Source organism: Python bivittatus, unplaced genomic scaffold (genome assembly GCF_059951505.1).
Source record: "Python bivittatus isolate LINGU-HERP-01145 unplaced genomic scaffold, Pbiv_v1 ctg000960_np1212, whole genome shotgun sequence".
NCBI lineage: Eukaryota > Metazoa > Chordata > Lepidosauria > Squamata > Pythonidae > Python > Python bivittatus.
In genome coordinates this window covers 3728967-3748437 of record NW_028277124.1, presented here as the reverse complement: position 1 = coordinate 3748437, position 19471 = coordinate 3728967, and positions in this window count along the sequence as shown.

The window sequence follows — 19471 nt, the reverse complement described above, 5'->3', positions numbered from 1 at the left end:
CTTGGCTTTTCTAATTCACTAAAGCAATTTCTATTCATTTAGTTGAGCTAAGTGCTTATTGTTAAAGACAAAAGGCCCAACAGTTTGACATTGAGCTCATTATGTATGTTTGAAACATTCTGCAATTCAAGGCCACACCACATGCTATAAAGCACAGGCGGATGGATTAAAATTCAGACCACACAATTTCCCTGAATAGCTTTCCTTTTAAACCTGATTAAAACTTCAAAACAAAAGCGCATCAGTAGGGCCTGGATGTGTCTGTGTTCTATGCACACATCATTTGAGAGTATTTTCTTGCACTCATTACGGCAAAAATGATCCAAATATTCTTATGCTCTCTGCCTGGAGTGACTGCGTGGAGGTAAGTCCTATTGATTTGTCCGAGACTTGAAAGGCATTTTAGTACTAGAATGCTTTCAGTAGCAATCTGTCATCCAGTGACATACACTTAAGTGGCATTGATTTCAATAGGATTTTAATTCATATAGCTGGACATACGAAGTGGCCATCGAGTTTAAATAAATAAGACTGCAAGCTTTAGGCTGGGCTTATCAACAGTAGAGCACATAATAAAACTCCTGGCATGTTCCACTTTACATTGCAGGTAGAAGATTGGCTCAAAACTCTTCCATCACATCCATGTAACAAAATCCCTCTATAGAAAACAAACAAGTCAGACATATGCAGGAAGTTGATTTTATATGGAATCTCCATCTGGCAGTCCTAAAAGGCTCAGACCAAGAAGAGTTTTTTCAATAGGCTGTTCAGTTGGTACAGACAAACCCTTTATTGATGAATCAGTCACGATTTTAATTAGTATAGGTAAATTTTAATCTATGGATCTGAAAGTGAAGGAACCCCCTTCCTTATACTTCTGCTGTTTATGAAATCTTGTAGTTCTGGTATTTTGCTAGAAAAAAAAAATGAAAAATGGCATTTTCTTCTAATAATGGATGGTGCTTATTTAAAAAGATGTAATTTTAACACAGTATGTCCTATAACCACTGAATTGGCCTTAATGTGTGGGGTGGCCAGTGTAGTGTAGTTACTATGGTGTTGGATTAAGAATGGGAAAGTACTCACCCTCAGCCATGGGAGGTTACTCTGGGCAAGTCACTTTCTCTTTCTTTTAGCTGCACCTACCTCACAGGATTGTTGTTGTACCAAAAAAAAAAAAAAAACAGAAGGAAGGAGGTATGCTGCTCCTGAAGGAAAGATGAGATAAAAATCTGATAAATAATACAATAATTTATACTTAATTAATTTAGTTGTTCCAAATGATTGTGCCATTTAGATCCTGATACGGGTTACTTGTAATGAGAGGTACGAGAAAACAATGGGTTTTTTCCCTAGCAAATTAAATTAAATTAAGTTAAAAGATCTTTTAAGTCACATTTAAATGCACATTAAGACATTGACTGCAATCCTGAGTATGTCCATTCAGATCCATTCAGTGGCATAATGCTTATGTCTGAGTAAAAATGACTTAAAACAAAACAGAACAAAAACTTAAACATGATAGGTAGCCCAAGAGACTGAAATGATCTCCCTTTAATAATAGTTTTAGTGTGCAAGACACACTTGAAAAACATATACCGGAGGTTTTAGAAAACATCAAACTGGGTCAAGTATATACATATGATATAGAAATATTCCCTGTATTTGATCTTTGCATCTTCACATATTTCAGTTCATAGATTGCTCTCCAGCAGCATTCTTTTTGTTTCTTTCCAGCCTTATCAAGCTCCAGCCAGGATCAAGGTAGCCTTAAACATTTTTTTAAAAGTGTCCTAAACTCAAAGCTTTATAGATTGTAATATACCAATCAATCAGTTCAAGAGTACTGTAGGTTGATTCATCTCTTAATTAAATACTAGTTTATGAGTTTTACGTGCTACCAGAATGTCAAGTGTTATCTCTTAAAATAAGCCTCTTTGATAACTGTGAGACTTACTGCCAGATGAGTATAATTATGACTGTAACCTAAGCTTATCTAAATGATTGGTCCATATAGTAAAATCACCCTTGTATTCCTCCCTTCTGTCAGAGAGTTTTGGAAAGCCATCACATGAGTGCTACTCCAATATTATTCCCACATCAATCATTGGTTAGAGATTTAATCTTTTTCAGGTTTACCTAGTGGACAATAATTAAGCTTTTCTTTGTAATTTGAATTTTTTTTTTTAAATCCACTACCCCTATTCTATGAAAAACTACTTTTTGTCTTGCATTTAATAAACAAAACTTGAAAAGTGCATCATGTTACTTTTCCTCACTGTATAAAAGATACCTGATCGGGGTTTTCCAATAGCTAAAACATATTGGAACATGGCATCACTTCATAACCATGCAAGGAGCTGAAGCCAAGATTTCTTGGTCCAAGTCCAATATTTGATCCATTATACCCTCTGGCTAGCCAAGAGTAATCCCAAAGGTCATAATTACTCATAATAAACTCATTTTGAGCAGACAAGAGCTTTAGCATATCACATTAAAGATCTGAAAAGGAGTGTCTGTCCACGTACCACTCCATGTGTAGATGCGACTGGTAATCTTGAGAGACCGGGGTTCCTGTCAGCATGGAGAACCTACACAGAAATAATAAGATACGTGTGCATGTCCCTTTTCAGATCTTTTGGCATGGTCCCACTTTCTCTTTCTCCTGCACATCATCTGTACATAAGGAGAAGGTCTGAAAGAGGCAGATTGATTATGAATATATACTAAAGATATTTAAAAAAAAAAAAACTAGGTAGAATTGTTTTTTTTTTAAATGGATGAACTTGAATTCCTAGCCTTCAGTGAATGATATTATGGCCTAATCATCTCAGAGATAATATTAGCAGTAGCAATCATCTGGGAATTTCCAGAAGTCATAGGACTGTTTCCCCATTCTGATTTCAGGAGCAACAAGAGAGGTGGAAATAGTTTCTATCTAAGAGGGAAGAAAGGGACTATCTTAGCCACAGCAGAGTAATTCTGAATGTACTGACAATGAGACGGGTAATCCATCATGTCATCAGTCCTGTGACAGATGTACCCTGCACCTTGTCTCTGTATGTGTGCATAGAGGATACATCAGAGGCCAGGAGGCAAGGGACACTTAACCCCTACAGGATTCATGTTCCTGCTGTGCTTCAGACAACCTCTGTCATGTATGAAAAGCCTAAAGAATGACAGTAAATCTATACAAACCTGTGCAATCTACTATCATGACAACCACACGCCATGTAGCCTTATAACACTATTAAACTGTATCATGACAGCCATGTAAGACAAGACCTTTATTATGTGCCTTGTTGAGCTACTTAAGGGAGAGTTGGAAATAGCAGCATGGGTAGCTTTCAAAGTCAGGGAAATTAACAGAAGGATGCAGCTTAAAGTCTCTTGCTAGAGATGATTATTTTACTACCTTGCCCACCACAGACAATCATATAAAAGAATTTCGTAATTAATACTCCTTTCAGATCTACATCCAACTTTTTTCAACATTTGGGAGGGGCAGAAAAGCACCTCTTCCTTTGCCATTTTGTACACACTGTAGATCAGTATTCCTCAACCTTTGCAACTTTAAGATATGTGGACTTCAACTCCCAGAATTCCCCAGCCAGCATGGCTGGCTGGGGAATTCTGGGTTGAAGTCCACATATCTTAAAGTTGCAAAGGTTGAGGAACACTGCTGTAGATCACTAAAGTATCACCCTTGGTTCAATGCAGCTCTTTTGTGACCTCCTGCCTTTTTTGTCCTTACTGCCTTTAGCCTCACTTGTTTTCAGCAACAAAGGCAAGCAGAGGTGATGGTGGGATATTCCATGGAGAAGAATCTCCTGAGCCCTAGTCGGTGTGGGCAAAGCTGGAGTTGGGGAGTGGGAGAGAGCAGCTGTATGGAGTATTGGGTTTCTTGAGCTCCCCAGCTTAAAAAAAAAAAAAAAAATTGAACATGGGTGTACCAATTCAGGAAGCTGAACTTTTCAATGTTTCGGAAGATATGTTCATATCAAAGGCTTTGGATCCATCACTGACACTTCCTGGAACATAATTTTATGCTCATTCTCCATCAGCAAACCCTCATGGACTGCACAGCAAGGAGCTTTTCACCATGGTACAGGAAGACCTCTAGCCCTTTTCCTAGGGAGGAAGATAATAGCAGCATCCAATGGCCTTGGTGCAGCATTTCTGAAGAGTTTAGGATTGCTCCATGACTCTGAGTATTTGCGGCATCCCATTTAGATTTTGCCAGTGATGTCAAGCTACTCCTTCCAAGACAAGTACATTTAATTCTTTTTAAGGTTTCCAAGCTGCTTGCAGAGCTTTCTCAAGACTATTCATGTTATCCTGAAACGGGAACCATCCTGTAAAAATAATTGTAATGTATATATTAAAAAAAAAACCCACAGGGTATACTAACATTAAAGCAGTTGAATAGCAGCAGTTTAAAGCAGTACAGAGCAGTACATGTGTTAATTAAAAGCAACTAAAACAAAGTATTAGAACAGCAACAGTTGAAAGAATTCAGAATCCTCCAGATATTAATATCAACCTGAAATAAGACCTCTAGAAAAGCAGCCAAGAAGATGGGGCCACCACCATAAAAAAGGTCCCTTCTCTGTCTCTCTTAATCCCATGACTACTGGCTGGCCTAAAAAGGTACCATGATGATGGGTATCAAAGGAATGTTTTGTTCCAACAAACCCAGACAGAAAACAGATTGGAATGTCTCCAAATCATCTGCATCATGTAAAATTCCTGGGTTGCAAAGTCATCATTCTGTCCCACGTCTTACCTCAGAATGTGAGATAGAATAGCAGATAGCTCAAGATAGTTGGCTCTAAATTGTTTATTCTTTTAATTAGTCTTATCTACCATCTTTTATCCCTCCACTCAGGGAAGCTTTAATTACTAATGGGTCCATGCTTCAGATTCACAAGTAAATTGCTAACATCTTCAAGCTGCACATGCTAAAAAGCACCCATTACAATGTAGCTGCTGCCGCTCCACCTCCTCCTCCTCCTCCTCCTCCTCTGCCTCCTCTGCTACTCCAATCATTATAGACTCTGAGCAGCTTCCATACCCTTTTCCTTAATAAGGTTTAAAATATACATAACAATATAAAATTAATTGGAGCAACAATTCAAGAACTTCGTAGGATGAATCACAATTGTAAGAGGAAACAAAATTCATAATATATTTCTCCCAAAGGCCTATTTGAAGTACAAGATTTAACAGATTTTCTGAAGCCTAGCAGGGACTGGGGCCATACTGATCCATGGGGGGATGCTGTTCCATAGACAGAAAGCCCAACTGAAAAGGTCCCTGCAGATGACATTCCCTGAGAGAAGACGCGCAAAGGGAGCTCCTTCACCTGATCTTATTGGTCCAGCAGAACCAGTTGGAAGAAGGTAGCCCTGAAGATATCCAGGTGCTGGGCCATGGAGAACTTTAAAGGTGATATTCATCACCTTGGATTGCACCTAGAACATGTTGCCCTGGCTCTATTATATCTGATCTGCATCACTACTGACATTCTAATTAGCAGAGATGCAAATGTGTGCTAAGCTGTCCAAAATATATTACAAATGTCTACAATAAATTCACATTGATGAATGTAGTCAATCAAAGTAAATGATTCCGTCCACAAGTGAGACCAGATAAGAGCACAGAAAGACAAAGAACATGCCTTCAAGTAGAATAGCAGCCAAAACAACAATAAAACATAAGGTATATTCACTGAATCAGGTATGTCCTAGTCATTTGTTCCAGTGCATCCAAGTAAGCTAATTTCGAGGTTGCTATAGGGCTACCTTATCAGGTTGATGAAAGATGGGCTACAGCAAAAAGATACAGATAATTCTTCCTGCTGCCATCTAGAGGGTACCTGGATTTTTTCAGCCCAGATATCATTGCTCCCATTCAGGATTCAATCAGTGATAGTGTCATTTCTCACATTGCTTGAGAAAACTAGGCTGGGTACAACTCTTAAAATACATACTCCCCTACAATCACTTGTTTGCTTTTACTTTTGCTCACACTCAGAAAGCTTCACATGGATAAACAAAGACAAAATCACTAGTTGAATAGTGAATAAAGTTAGTTCATGTATATGCAAGGAAAAGATCTTTATGCACCTTGATGAAATTAACATATATTTAAATAGTAATGAAGTGATAGAGACCAGGGAAGAATATCAAGGACCACATTCAGACTCAGCTGCAGTCCTCAGAAAGAGATTCATTTCCAGGAACATGCGACATAATTATGATACACCTTTCTTTTGCCATATACAACTCAAAAGTTAGTAAAAATTGGAGAGCTTTTATTAGTGTAATGGTATCTTGTAAAGGATAACGTATTCCCTTTGGGGATGAAACTAACTCATTCTAGATAGCTCTTCTGTGCCCAAAGATACAAATGGGAAGTGTTTGGTTTAAGGCAATTTTAGAAATTTCATTTCCATATAACTATTTTCTGTGAGAAGATGGCATCTCAATTATTAGTAGAGACTCTCTATACCACACCCTATTCTATTTAGGTTTCTGGTTTAGAATGTCCCCATATGGATTATCAGTTAGGTAGGTAGGTGGTATGTAGGTAGACAGAGAAAAATAATTCCCCTGACTTTGTCTAACATGCCTATCATGTCATTCACCAATGCTGAAAAGAGAGCCTTATTTTGTTCATTCCTTCCTACTGGAACCTCTCTTCCAAGTCCTCTTTCAGAATGATGCCTAGCAAACAGCAACAATGTTACAGGTAGTCCTCTCTTAATGACCACTCATTGTAGATGTTCTTTCTTGGTGCCTGGAGGCTGTGAGGGTCTGGATGGGGAATAACAGGCTTCAGCTGAACCCTGCCAAGACTGAGTGGCTTTGGGTTTGGGGTCCTTCCATATCTGAGGATTTACCATCTTTGTTGCTAGATGGGGTTGCACTGCCCCAGACAGACCCGGTGTGCAATCTGGGGGTCCTTCTGGACTCACGGCTCCTGCTCAACAGCAGGTGGCAGTCATGGCCAGGAGGGCCTTTGCACAGTTTCGTGGTATACGCCAGTCGAACCCTTTCCTGAATCTGGAGGCTCTACTCTCAGTCACTCATGCCCTAGTGACCTCTCGGATGGACTACTGTAATGCACTCTACTTGGGGCTGTCCTTGAAGAGAATCCAGAAGCTTCAGCTGATGCAAAATGGAGCAGCGTAGGTAGTTATGTGTGTCCCAAGAAAGGCACATGTTACATCTCTGCTCCATGAGGTCCATTGGTTACCGGTTTGCTTCTAGGTCCAACTCAAGGTGCTGGTAATGACCCTGAAAGCCCTACATGGCATGGGGCCAGCTTATTTGAGGGACCGCCTCACCCCAGTTACATCCACCCATCCCATCAGGTCTGGCAGGAGGAGCATGTTGCAGGTCCCATCAGCCAAAGAGCTTCATTTGGCAGGGCCCAGAGGAGAGCCTTTTCTGCTGTGGCACCCACCCTTTGGAAATATAATTCCCCCTGGCTTACGGGTGAGGTCTAATGTTGAACTAAATGTTCCTGAAGGAGTGGGGACAGTATTGTGGTAGAGATCCATGGCCAGACGGTGAATTATGGTTGGCAGAGTCTCTCTAGACAAGTGAAGACTGAGAGATCACCCACCTGCACTCCAGACAGCTGCTCCTCATGAGGAGACCACAGGAATGGTGGTTTTTTTGGTTGACTTGTAAGTCGAGCAGCTGGGAGTCAAGGGATTCCGATCGTGCTCACAACTGCAATGCAGCATGCAATGGACATAAGGTTCACAAAAGCCTCACTTTTTAAATCACTATCGGATACAATCAACTTAAAGTTAAAGAGAGATCTTCCAATTGGCAGGATAGGGGAAAACCACTTGGTGAGTCAACTGTTTTTCTGGATCAAAGAAAGTAAAGGAAAAAAATGGTTTAAAGGATTTTAAATTACTAGCAAAAAGCTTAACAAGGATTTGATGTAAGAAAGTTTAAATGGATAAAGGGGACAGTACTTGTGAAAGATTAATTTTTGATAAAAGTGCTTTTGAAAATATTGGAACTAATTAGACAAGCTAAGTCGACTTTCATGGGAATGTTGTTTGTTTAACATTAAAGAATGTAGACAATTGGTGGATTTTACAAAACAAAGAAGATAAAGGTAATATGAGACAGACTGTACGATTATAACTATAGAGTGTCAAATGAGACTAAAGTATTAAGGACATAGAAAGACAAAATAGAAAAAAGCAAGGGGAATTGCCTTTCTTTTCTTTTTTTCCCCTTGCAATTGAGACCCTTTCATTTTTAGATTACACAGAATGGCAATCACCAGAAAAGTGGCAAAGTGGGAGAAGGGAGGAGAGGAACGTTAGAGCAACATGCAGAAAGCGGGATTACCCCAGAGATGTTGCAGAAAATGTTTGAGGAATTGGGCAAGTAGGTATCTGAATCAGTTAATGCTAACTTGGAAGCTTTTGAAGAGAGAATGGAAGAAAGACTTGTAAAGATGAAAGATGAAATGAAAGAAGTTAAGAAGATTGAATAATCTGTAGGACAAGTGACTGGAGATGTAAAACAAATTAATGATAAAGTGGAAATTTTGGAAAACAAGACAGAAGTTATAAACAGAGAGATGGAAAAAGATTTAGATAATTTGGAGCAATTAGAATCGAGAAAGAATTCTGCTTGAGATTCCAGAAGATTTTGGTGAAGATAACAGAAAAAAGGTTGTTAAAGCCTTATCACATTTTTGGGAATGGGATGATAAGGATACAAACTGATAAAATTTATAGGATCAATATGAGATTTGCGAAACCAAGAAATGTTCCAAGGGATATCCTTGTGCACTTTGTTAGGAAGAAGACCAGAGACCAAGTTCTGCAGCAGCATTTTGATGATAACTGAAGACTGATGATACAAATGTGTGCTTAAAAAAATTCTGATTAGAATACCACGCAAGAGAAAAGAGCACTTCTTTCTGACTGATAGACTTAAACAGAAAAAGATTCCATTTTGATGGGACAAATTGGAAGGGGTGATTTTTACTTTTAAACAGCAGAAAGTTCAACTGAATTATGTGCAGAAAGCAAGAGAATTCTTGGAAAAATTCAAAGAAGAAATGGAGGAAAGACAAATGGATGTGACAGTGACAGATGAGACTACACAAAAGTCTCAACAGGTGCAACAGGAAATTGAAAAGGATTTTACTGCATTAGGTGCTACAGGTATTTATTTTTTTCTAAATTTTTGGCCTAATTATGGATTACAAATGCTTAATGTGGAATATAAATGGAGCAAATGCTCCTCAAAAGAGGGAAAAAATCATTATTTGAAAAAATTAAAACAAGATATTGGGTGTTGCTGAGAAATAAAAGACTTTTAGAATTAAAAGAACATGACCTGAGATTTGGGTGGCATGGATACTTGTGGTACGATAAAGTCAAGGTTAACACAGGTTTCAAAAATTATTATGTTAGACGTGCCATATTGAGAACATGGAATAAATACAAACTCAGGCTGTGCCTGAAAACACCTTTGTGATCTCAGCACAAGAAGCATTTTATAGACGAGAAATAATAGGCAAAGATAAATGGTTAACATATCGTGAGATACTGGAATTTGGTCAAGGGAAATATAAAATAAAATCAAGAGAACAACTGATGACAGAGGGACATAGTTGTCAATGGTTTTCTTACTTACAGTTATCAGAAAGATTTAAAATAGGTAAAAGAGTTCATGGTATTGAACAATGTAAGACAGAATTTGAGACTATACAAATTATGAATATATAATTGCTAAAATGTATAAACTTTTATTGAAATTTGAAACAGAACGTTTATCAAAGAATTTATTTATTTATTTATTTATTTATTTATTTATTTATTTATTTGATTTATCTCTGCCCATCTCCCCCTCATGGGGGACTCTGGGCAGCTCACATAATCCATTAAAACAATAAATATATATAAAATTACAGAAAACATAAAAACTATACAAAGCATTACAAGAAAGAAAAAGTCCAAGAGGCTGATTGTTTCCAAAGCTGCAGATGAAAGGCTTCTAAGGGACTAGCCGAACCCACACTTGATGTCTTCCGTCCTCGCCCCAGGCCAAGTGGCAGAGCCAGGTCTTCAAATCCCTCCGGAAGGCCAGGAGTGAAGGGGCCAATCTCAACTCCGGGGGCAGGATATTCCAAAGGGCGGGGGCCACAGCCGAGAAGGCCCACCTTCTGGACCTCGCTAATTGGAGCTCTTTTACCAAGGAGGTCCGAAGCATGCCCTCTCTGTGTGATTGGGTGGGATGGGTTGAAGTCATAGGGAAGAGGCGGTCCTTTAGGTAACCTCATCCCTTGCCATGTAGGGCTTTAAAGGTGATAACGAATACCTTGAATTGGACCCAGAAGCAAACTGGTACCCAATGCAGCTTGCGGAGCAATGGTGTTACATGGGCCCTTCTTCGGGCTCCAAAAATAGCCCGCGCAGCTGCATTCTGGACCAGCTGGATACTCTTCAAGGGTAGCCCCATGTAGAGCACATTGCAGTAGTCTATCTGGGAGATAACAAGGGCATGAGTGACCGTTCGAAGGGCATCCCAATCCAGGAAAGGGCATAGCTGATGTATGACAACCCGAAGGTGTATGACAAAGTGGGCTAAAACTTTAGTTATACTATACAAATGGAATAATGGAAAAATATGTGGTTGAAAGGATTGAAATTTACATTATGTTATAATTTTAAAGAAATAAAATATAAAACGATATACCATTGGTATATGACACCAGAAAAAAATTCTAGAAGGTATAAAGATACTTCAAATTTATGTCGGAAACGTGAACAAGAAGGGTCATGCTTGGCGGATGGGTAAAAAGCTAGAAAATTTTGGGCTTAAATACATACCATGATTCAGAGGATTTTAAAGATTAATATTCAGTTGAAACTGTAAACCTGATCCCACACCACTGCTGGTAACCAGAGACTGAACCTTGTCATTCTATTTGGAATCAAGGCTTTTATTACAGATTCTCCTATATTTCCTCACACTGCTTGAAGTTTCCTGAGGAGGAAACATGATCACTGATGCATTTTAGTAAAAGAACATGCTGTATATATGCCCAGGTCGGTTTGACACTATTTTCTGAACTTACCACTTAACAGAGTGGTTTGGTTTATTTATGCCACAGTCAACTAAATGCTTAGATAATATTTTATATGTATGTGTGATCCCTTTGTAGAAACACACTTTGTTTCCTCCCATTTCTCCCCAACAACATATGCCATGTATGTCGAGCTGCACAACAGCAACTAGAACAAAGCAGCAGATGGTAATATATCATGCATGTCGAAGCAATTGTTATGCTTTGCATGGAGAAATTTCCTTTCCACGCAATTAGCACCTTTTGTCTGAGTCAGGACAGTGATGCCACTATTAATTTGCCCGCTTACAGTAAGTAACCTTGTGTACCACCCTGTTCCTTTAGCTCCTCCTCACAAATACAATGTTGTTTGTTGCAGATCTATCCAGGGAGAGTCCTTCATTTCTGGCACTTGGCCCTGGTCAAACATTGGCCTTATTTAGCATTTAGGAGGCATATCTAGAATGCTTTAAAAATACATTTGAGTCATGTATAGGAATCCGTTCCCTTGCAGTTTTTCAGATTTAAGTCCCTTCTCCCTCATCTGTAAAAGTAAAATTGGCTTCCTGATGAAAAGGTACACGCATGTAAGAAAATCAGTGCGTGCAACTGCAGATAAGAAATGTGCCCTGACATCCTCTTTGTTCCGTAAGTGCCTAATAATGACACAAAAGCCACTGTATGTATTTAAGCTGCAGCTGTTTTGTTCGTATAGGTAGATCTAGTGTGAGATGAGAAACAGCCTTAGGAAAGCTAGTTTTAGAAGCCAGAGCAGGCCAACAAATGCATTGTCAGTCAAGAATAGCTTTCCTCATCTCGTGTGAAAGAGATAGCAGGCTCCGAGTGATCCTTAGTGTGAAAATGTCAACACTTGCAGAACCATAGTTCTCTTCAGGAATGCATGGGCTAAGGCAGTGTTGTCCCAACTTGGCCACTTTAAGATGAGTGGACTTCAACTCCCAGAATTCCCCAGCCAGTATGGCTGGGTGGGGAATTCTGGGACTTGAAGTCCACTCATCTTAAAGTGGCCAAGTTTGGACAACACTGGGCTAAGGACACAGGTGCCTATCTTACCTCGGGCTTCTTTGAAACCCTAACCTTAACCCTAACCCTAACCCCTTACATCCCTGTTCTTCCTGCGTTGAAGGTCTGCACAGCAGCATTATGCACGTTTGGATGAATGCAAGTTCCATGAAAAAGCAGTCTGCCAAAGTATAGGCCCCAGTTTTAATTTTTTTTTTTTTAAATTTCCTAGCAACTACTGGAGGTAAAGAGGGAGGGGGAATCTGTCTGCATGTAGCTCAGCTCAATAGGGGAAAACAGGGTGTTTAGGTGGAGGTGTGTGCAGAATCACAGAATGGGTGCAATGGAAACCTAAGTGCCCTTCCCCATTTCATGCAATCCCTGCATGAGAAGAACAAAAGCACACTTTTAAAGTCTGCTTGGGTGCTTCTTATGTGTAAGATTGGAGAGACAATGAGAAATTGATTCATCATCAAGTAATGGGACCATCTGGAAATCAGTGGGCAACTAAAAAAGTAAGAACACATCCTTACCTTTAATTTCAAAATAAATACCATAAAGGTTTGTCAGAACTTTTTTCAGGGCATGCATCTTTGTTCTTACCTCCCTTTTTTCTTTTTATAAGGTTTCTGAAAAAGGAATCCTTGTTCTTGTCTTCATTTGTGAATAGGCATGAGGCCAGCTTGCTGTGTCACTTTGTTAATAAGATGAATTACTTCATTCAGGCTCCCAAATATTTTTAACTAGATTGGCTGGGCTTTGCCTGAGAATTACCCTCACTCTGTTGCCTGCTCTTCTCCTATCCAGGCTTTCAGAATGCTATTTTAGTCTAGGAATAGCTGCCATGTAGCTGTCTTTCTCAAATGGCTGCCCTGGTCATTTGAGGAGCATTTGGAGTAGGATGTATTTCAACTGTCTGTTTCACTTGTGTATAACTTGTTGGCAAGAAAGATGGAATTTCCCAGGGCCTTTTCTGTTTCTGGTATCCCAGGAGATATTCAGATGAAACTGGCAAGACTGGGCCTAGTCTCTACAGCAGTGTTTCTCAACCTTAGCAACTTTAAGATATGCGGACTTCAGGTCCCAGAATTCCCCAGCCAGCATGGGGAATTCTGGGAGTTGAAGTTCACACACCTTAAAGTTGCCAAGGTTGAGAAACACTGGTCTAGAGGCACTTGAATAAATGCAAGTGAATCTGATTGCTGAGTCACCGAAAGACAGATTGGGAGATGTGGCAGAAGACCAAGAATGACAAAGATTCAGGTTATAAATATCTTAATGGATGAATCGCTGTAAAATTCATTGTTGATCTTTTATGAGGAAAGTGGCATAAAATAAATTTAAAGATGGGGGAGGAATATGGTCTTAGTAATTGACATGCATTGAGAGGTCCTGCTAAGGTACCTGCATGTGATCTGTCTCTTCTGCACTTAGTGTTCCCTAACATAATATCTTTTTGTACATTCATTAATACATGCATTTTTGTATGCATTTCTGAATGACAACTGTACCACAAAATATAGAAGAATTGCTGCATTTTGATTTGAGAATTGTGATTTTAAAAGTTTGCATTACCACATGAACCAAACAAATGTATCTATTCTTATTTATACATGATTCTGGAAAATACAGTTAGAATCATAAAGTTGGAAAGGGCATTTAAGTAACTGAATTCAACTCAATGCAGGAATCCAAATTAACACATTCCCAACATATGGCTGTCTCACTTCCACTTGAACACATCCAGTGAATGGGAGCCCACCACAGCTCTGAGTAATTAGTTTCACTGTTGAATTCTTCTTACTGTTACAAAGTTGGCTCTAACATTCAGTCAGAACCTCCCTTCCTGTGCCTTGAATTTTGGAATAATAGAGCATAGAATTTGGTTGATTTTGAGCTGCCCAAGGTGACTAATAAAATCAAACAGCAATATAAAAATAATTCAGAAATAATGAAAATATAATTTAAAAATAAAAAGGAAGGCAAATGAAAACCCACTCACCAACTTAGCTTTAACAATGCCTGCTGGAAAATATAATTTCCAAAGGCACTGAGAAATGAAGATCTCACAAATCAGAGAATTTGGCAGTGTAGGCTATCAAAATCACCTATTTCACCCTACGTATTGAAAAAAAATTCTTAGAGGTACCAAATCACAGACACAGCATTTCTTGATTTTTAAGCAATATGTAGGACTGTTAACCATCTGATATTGCCATGTAAGTGCATAATATGGCAAAGGATTTCAAATTTACACAATAGTACATTTTCTTCTTGACAATTACCACTTCTGTCTCAAGTTTGGAGGCAGATGCAGCTGGTGATGTGTTCAGTCACTAGGAAGTCTGCTGGTACAGTACCATTTGTCTTTAACAATTTTATGAATGATCAATCAATACATCCATATAGAAGAAGCTTCCTGTACGTTGACTAAGCCATAGCAATGAAGGCAAGGGCATTTATCCACATTTAAAGGTACTAACCGCAGCGTTAGAAAAATGATTATGCTGCCAGCCAATTTACACCAAATGCAAGTAATATTCAGGTCATCCTCTTCCATTTGCAAACCAAAACTCAAATTGGGAATTGAATATCTGTTGGAATGGAACATAGCTCAATCACAACAAAACCGTAGTATACTGTAATTCAGAGCGATTTGGGATCATATACTTTTATTTCATTTCTTCAGTTTTATTAGCTTTATTCAAAATAAAAACATATATTAACAAACAACATCAATAATAATACATTAAAAACAAGAAGGTAGGATGAGTCAGAGAGGTAAGATGGGCCCCTACCTTGTTACTTTTCCAGAAGGCTCTGAAGATCTGGTTTTGTCAGCAGGCCTAGGGACCCCAGATGGATAGGAGCCCATCAAATGGTTAGTCTGAGTGTGTTTGTTCAGGTGGGGTTTTATTAGCTTGTAATCTGTAAGCTGCCCAGAGTCACCATGTGTGACCTGGGTGGCCATATAAATTGGCTAAATAAATAAATAAATAAATAAATAAATAAATAAATAAATAAATAAGAGATACATCACAATTCTATATAGCCTTTTTATCCAATTGCACTTAAAAATTTCCATGTGTTTTTTTCTAATCAGTTTATTTAAAAAAATATTCATGGACCCTTGTAGACCAAAACCATAGTTAAACTATAAAACATCCTACATAAATAAACCATTCACAGCAGAAATTAAGCATAAATAGATGTTGTTCAGATCTGGAGAATTCTAAGGGCAACTCCTATCGTACAAAGTTTGACCACTTTTCTAGAAACATTAGATTACTGAATATTTAGTAAGAAATGCATACCTGCATGTTGAGACTGATTTATAGTTAAGAAGAGACTAGTTCCGAACTCCAAGAATATTTCAGTGTTTGAATACACACATACACACACACACATACATATGCACACACAAACAATCTTGGTAAGAAATATTATTCAATATCCCCTTCAATACTCTCAAGGCCAGATATCTAGGCATGGCAGTAGAAATGCCTTTCTATGTGAAGGCACAAGAATGTGGTAAAACATTGGGGGTGGTAAGCGTTGGCTATAATATAAAAGCTCATTGTAGCAGAGGTGTGTGAGATATTTAGCCTTATCTGTTTGCACATCTAGGTCTAAGGTTCTCTGGTTGTTCTTACTCCAGGCTTTGTCTAGATTTGGATCTAGACAATAAATTCAATAAGCATGGAACAGTCAGTAATGAATCTATTCATGCTATCTTGATTTTTACTCATCCCAATTTCATAGGGAAGTTTTACTATTTACACAATGTTTCCTACCCTCAAATTCTATCCATATCACCTCCATTCAGAATTTTGCAAGAACTGGTTTGACAAGCTGCAGCCAAAAAATATCCCACTAAAGTTGTTTCACATTTTCTTTTAATGTTAAATATGGATTTGATAGCACCATAATGATTTAATAGCGATTTAATAATGTTTCTTATTGTGTAATTTGCTCAGCTTGTTCTCCCCAAAATTTAGCTTGTAGTTTGATATGGTAGTATGTTCCTCTAACTCTGAATACTCTCCAACACAGTTGGTGAGTTGTTTGGTTAATGTATGAGACTGACTGGGGCATTATACCACCTATGGATTATCTTTAAAGAATGTCTTTAATACACGATGATTTAGATTTATAAGGGTAATTTTGCCATATTTTATTCCAGTTCTCATATTTATTTCAGTCCCCAAGTCCCCAAAAGCATTTCCTATGTTTTTCTTTCCTGTATTTCTTTCCCATATTTATTTCCAGGAGGAGTGATATATTTGAAAGACAAGTCCTTTTTGCTCCTCTATATTTCCAAATTGGAGTAAACATTCAAATTCTGTTAAAGGTTTAGTACTTAACTTCAGTATTTTCTTATTTTCAAAAAAGTATTTGAATATGATACCCATCAATTGTTTTAAAAAAACTAGCAGTGTAACCTTCAGCCTTTCCTCTGCAATGGGTTGTCAGCTTATCTGTCTGTCTGTCTGTCTGTCTGTCTGTCTGTCTGTCTCTATCTATCTATCTATCTATCTATCTATCTATCTATCTATCTATCTATCTATCTATCTTCAGACAAAAGAACCCAACTGCCTTGCATTTCTGAATTTATTTGGACTCCAAACAGGAGAACATTTTCATTTAAAACAGATACAGACAAACGGAGAAACAAAAACAATGCCCAGAACACCATTATCCCAAAGCCTGCAAACTCCCTTTGCAGTGGACTGTTGCAGCCATTGTAGGAAGTTTTCACTTGGCCCTCTGCTACTTCAGAGACAAATATGCAAGCCTAGTGTGGGGATGCTCCACTCAGATGAGAAAAATTGAACTATGATTGAATAACCGCTGCTGAATTATCCAATGTCATTTGAAGTCCACCAAAACAAACAAGTGGCATATTCTCCCTGGAGTAGCCTCTCCAGACATCCAAAGAACAATTACCAGTCAGAATAAGAAAACAGCAACTGAAGGATACTAGATATCCGCTATATAATCATATCGCAGAGAGGAGACATTTGAGCTAATGTGAAACATTCCTTACAGCAACAAAAGCATTAAATACTAGAACAACTTCTACTAGAGAAGCAGTAGGCAGAAATGATTAAGAAACTTTGCAGACAATGACATGGCCATTAATGTGACAGTGTGGCTCCCTGGAGGGAGGAATGGGTCACTTGGAAGATGTCAAATAATTTTGTTACCTAGGTCAAGAGTCTACTCCATTAGACCAGAGACTTGCAGTTGTGGTGAAAAGCAGACAATACAACCTCTCCTACTTTGTCCTTTATTGGGGCAAGATTGTTGCCCAGTTACAGGACTTCACTGAGTTCACTCACAAGGACTGAAATGTAGAAAGATAGATGAGTTGATGAAGGACCATGAGAAGAAGACCTGTTCCCAACAGATGCCTATGGGATATACAAGAAAGCCTCAGGGAATCCTATACAGTAAGAGGACCCTATCCTTTATGTATCCTGTGCAAAGGTTTCAACAGCAGACAGCAAGGTCAGACTCTGAACAGAATACTTGACTTCTGGGGTTCATCTCAAATCAAACTTGGATTTGAAGGAGGAGGGTACCTCCAGTAGTAGCCAGGAACATATATATCAGTGCAAGTTCCATTTGTTTAAGACCATGTGAATATGCTGTCCATACAGACATTTCTAAATGCTGGCACTGTAAGAGTAGAACTCAATATAGGAAGCCTTAAAGCAAAATACAAACACACTGTATTTGACACGGTGTGATGAGAATAGCTGTGACCACACATAGAGTAGTAGGTTTTCACTTGCTAGAGTTTTATATGTTTTGCTTTCTGCTGCCACATTTCATTGTGACTTTATCTATGCTCATTCAATCCAGCCATGCACATCACAGTCACCTCCTGACAACCCACCCCTGCTAAACCATTGAGAGAACAGACTTCCATAAACAAAGCAGGTTTCTGTTAAGATAAAATCTACTGATCTCATTATTGATTGCCTGCTTTCCGGGGGTTTTTGTTTCCTGGAAGTTTGATATGGGGCAGCAGAGGTGACAACAGATTGGCACTGAGACCTGGAAATTAAATGGCCAACTATTAGATCAATGTCAACTAGGGGGAGGCTGAAGTGTTTGGAAAAAGCATTAGATGCTGTCTCAACTTAATCTTTCCCTCTTTCCTTTATCTTGAATCTGTTTGGATCCCTCCCAGGCAATTTACTCCACCAGTTGCTGATTCCTAGCACACAAATGTGTCTTCTTGTAGAATTATTGAATGACTCTGCAGTTTGAGCATTTTGAACCCTTGTGTCTTTAGTGTAAACGAAACAAAACAATCTGGAAAAAGAAAAATGCTGTAACAAAATTGCCGGTTGAAATCTCTGGCTTTGAGAAGGTTTCTAATTAGTCATACTAAATGGCAATGACTTAACACTAAAGTTACATCATAATTTTGATCAGCTTATAGCAAAGTTTTAGCTGATTGATGAAGCTTTGATTCAGATCCTCATTCTGCCATGAAATTCACTTATTGACCTTCCCTATCTCACTGGTCAACTGTAAATCAGAAAGTCATCCTTCTCCTCCTAGTTAATCCAAAAATATATATAGGAACAATCTAAGAACCCCATTTTTCACTGCAATAGGCAGGAAAAAAAATCTAGGGATCAGTGTCTTATGAGTTTTTCACAGATCTGATAGCTTCCCATTCTCATAACCTTTAACATGTCTCCAGATCCAGCACATCTCCAGATCTGACATGGTAAGGTTTTCTCAGCTGATTTTACTATTTTTCCTCCTCCTCTTAAAAGAACTGAGCAGTCTGATCTTACATGTGTACCTCAGCTATTCCAATACAAGCACAATATCAAAGCTCTATTCCAGTGGAATTAAATGCAGTTTAAGTCCCACTGAAATATCTAATGAAGTAGGAGGCATATTGAGGTACTAGGTGCTGCAATTCAAGGTTAATGGGTTTTGTTTTGCTAGGTGGACAGATAGCTGTGCAGGCCTGTCCTAAGCATTTAATGCACGGAAAAGTCCAATAAGTGGGTCTGTCACTTTTGGTTTTGCTCAGGTTCTCATTTTTTCATCAGTTTGGGCTTTTTCTGTGCACGTTTCTCTTTAACATATGATCATTTAAACCACAGTGTTGTTTAATATCGTGCATGTCTTATGCTATTTTCACTACTACATTTTTGCATGTCTTTTTCCCATTTATTCGTATGCATTTTTCCAATGGAGTACATTGCAAGATTCAGAGAAGCATGAAATTAGGTAAGTTTGCATTAAAATGCAAACTGAATGAATTTCTCACCCACGTCTAGTACAGAGTGATTTAGAAAAT